Source organism: Triticum aestivum, chromosome 7B (genome assembly GCF_018294505.1).
Source record: "Triticum aestivum cultivar Chinese Spring chromosome 7B, IWGSC CS RefSeq v2.1, whole genome shotgun sequence".
In the NCBI taxonomy this organism is placed as follows: Eukaryota; Viridiplantae; Streptophyta; class Magnoliopsida; order Poales; family Poaceae; genus Triticum; species Triticum aestivum.
Window position 1 is genome coordinate 693,328,902 of NC_057813.1, and position 3,372 is coordinate 693,332,273.

A 3,372-nucleotide genomic window follows, 5' to 3' on the forward strand; every position below is an offset into this window, starting at 1 on the left:
ATAAATGGGAATACATTTTACACGATCGCCCAAGATAAGAAGAGCACCAAACAAAACAATGGTGTCCGCTTTGATGCAACAACCAACACGGGAAAGAAAACATATTATGGTTACATAGAGGGCATAGGTGGTTTGAAGGTCCCTTTGTTTCGGTGCAAATGAGTCAATATGACACGAGGCAGGGTAAAGGAAGACCCGCAGTATGGAATGGAAACAGTGGATCTCAACAATCTTGCGTATGCAGACGAACCATTCGTCCTAGCCAATGATGTGGCACAGGTTTTTTATGTGAAAGACATGTCTACCAGGCCCAGAAAAAGAAAAGATAAGGAAGCGAATGGATCATACGATGAGCCAAAGCGCCACATAGTTCTTTCAGGGAAAAGAAAAATCGTCGGAGTGGATGACATGACAGACATGTCAGAAGATTATGAAAAGTTTGATGAAATTGCTCCATTCAAAGTAAATATTGACTCGAGCATCCAGTTAAATGATGAAGATTGTCCATGGCTACGGCGCAAAGGGACACACGCAAAGAAAAAAACTTTCACACCCAAATATCTGGGATGTGATCGGCTTCACTATCACCAATTTCTTCTGTGTTTCACACCCAGGAGGGCATCTTTGTAATAGTTAGGTTAGTTATGTGTTTTGGCATTTGAAATGCGAATAAATTTTATGTGCAAACAAATTCTTTCATGCATTTGAAACGCTAAATGACCCTGAAATTGAAAAGCATTTCAAATGAACTCAGAAAAGGTTGAACGTTGGCATGGTATCAAAATTTCACCCACAAGCATGTGCGAAAAAGTAGAGAGTGTTACCGCAAAATGGACAATCTCTTTCGGAGTATCAGGGTTTCGGACAAAAACTCATCTGTTACAAAGGCATTTCATTTTTTAAATAACCTAAGAATTCACAAATTGAATATAATGATAAAACACACTAATATTAAACATAAGAAAAAAGAATCACTAAAAAATCTATTTTCAAAGTTAAGATATTCACAAACTAGTGATTCACACAAATTTCAAATAATTCAACATTTAAACTATTCAAATTTGAAAACTACCGGCACTAATAGAAAGTTTGTAATTTTTTGTACCTAAAGCAAAAATATTCACAAAGAAACTCTAAATACAGCAAAAAACAACTCAAAAATAAATAAAACAAAAATAAATAAGAAAATAAAAAAGCTGCCTACTGGGCCAGAGCGGCCTGCATACGACTAGAAACCCAACGTGTTGTTGGGCCAGGATGTAGGCCCGCAAAGGCCCAGTAGGATCACAGGGCAGCACAAAACAGGTAGGCCCAGTAGGCCTTCTTTGGAGAGGAGCTCGAGAGAGCTACCGCACTAGGGCTTATAAACCAGTGCGGACGCCCTCGGCTAGCGAGGTGGGATTAAACTTGCCGCATCGAACCTGCGCCAACACACACCTTTAGTACCGGGTCGTGGCACCAACCGGTACTAAAGGGTGGGTCTTTAGTACCGGTTGGAGCCACCACCTGATACAAAAGAGGGGGGGGGCGCTTCCTGCCGCTTCGCCTGGCCAAAACAGACCTTTAGTACCTGTTGGTGGCTCCAACCGGTACTAAAGGTGCCTTGTATATAAACAACACTTATGAAAATTTGGAGTTTTTCATCTCTCCCTTGGCTTCTTTCTCCTGTGCCTTGTCGCCGCCGCCCCTCGTCGCCGCCTCCGTCGCCGTCGCCGTCCCCGTCATCGTCTCTGCCCCGGCCGTCCCCGTCCCCATCGTCCCCGTCGTCGCGCCCCGCCCCTTCGTCCCATTGTCCCCACCCGACCCGTCCCCGTCCCCGTCGTTGCCACCCCACACCCATCATCCTCGTCACCAACCGTCTCCGTCCCCGTCGCCACCCCCCGTCGCCACGCCTCGCCGGTGAGCTCCTGCCCTGGCCGCCATGTCCACACACACACCCACACACACACACACACACACATTAGTTTTTTAGTTATAAATTTTAGTTATAGAAATTTTTCTGTTTTTTAGTTATGGAAATATCTATAGAATATTAGAAATGTAAGTTATATAGAAATGTTATAAATTTTTCTGTTTTTTAGTTATAGAAATGTTAGCAATTTTTCTGTTTTTAAGTTATAGAAATATTAGAAATGTTATAGAAATGTTAGTTATATATATGGAAATGCTAGAAATTTTAGAATTAGTTTTAGTTAGATGAATTAGTTCAATGTCAAATTGTTAGAATTTGCATACAGAATTTTAGTTATCACAATCCAATCATTTAAAAAATGTTACTTTTTGCGGGCATATAGTATTTGTTCTCAACGATGCCTGGCCCACATCCTCGCCGACCCGTTCGCGACGATGTCCTACTTCAGAGGACCCGCGTCCGGCACTGGACTCCGCCGGACTGGCACTGGAAGGTGCTACCTGGAGGGGCGCGCCGCTTGTTGACGAACCCGGCCTCGGGCCCCGTCGTCGACCCTGATCTCTTTTGGTGGCGTTCCGTGGACCACATTCGGTGCAGAGGGAGCCGACCCGGCCGGAGGTTGTGTGTCACCGTGTCAGGGAGGAGGACGAGCACGTCCATCGCTACATGGCTGCTATGGACGTCAGGTTCTCCAATACTTGGCAGGTTCTTTGGGCAGATGACCGAAGATATGATCCTGTGATGGTTCCTTCTCTTTGAGTGTCCACCACCCGCGCCCCAGGAACCGCGACTGGCCTAGATCCTTCTGTAGTATTTGATCTTTATTAGGTACCTAGCCAGTGATGTATTCGATATATTATATTCGAGACGATGCATTCGAGATTATATATTGATCGAGACGATGCATATTATGTACTATATGATTTAGTTTTTCCTTATTGATTGCATCCATGCATTGTAATTTGAATACTAAATTGTTTTTTATTTCTTCTGTATTAGTTAAGTAAAAGCTATGGCGGACAATACCGGCAGAGAGAGAGAAGAGGAATTGTTCGAGATCATACGCGGCCCTCGCAGGCTAGATGATCTGAATGAAGCAGATGACGGCTCCCAATTTATAAACAATACCGGAGAGGGTGATGATAAGATATTCGATCTCGATGACCGAGCTGATGAAGTCATGAACTATGATTATGATTATGATGATGCAGACAATGTTTATGATGACACAGACAATAATGTTGATCTTCAAATAACAAAGACTACCGGCGAGGTATATTTATAGAAGCAAGAATCTGGTGATCATCACTTTTTTTTATTTGAAGATATATTAACGAATCGACCTTTCTTATTTCAGCCCATCTGGATCGAGCAAATCTGCTTCTACAGACAGTAGGACAAAGAGAGGCCAGGGCAAAAAGTTGAAGGAGGGTGTAAAGTACAACATCGACTCCATCAAA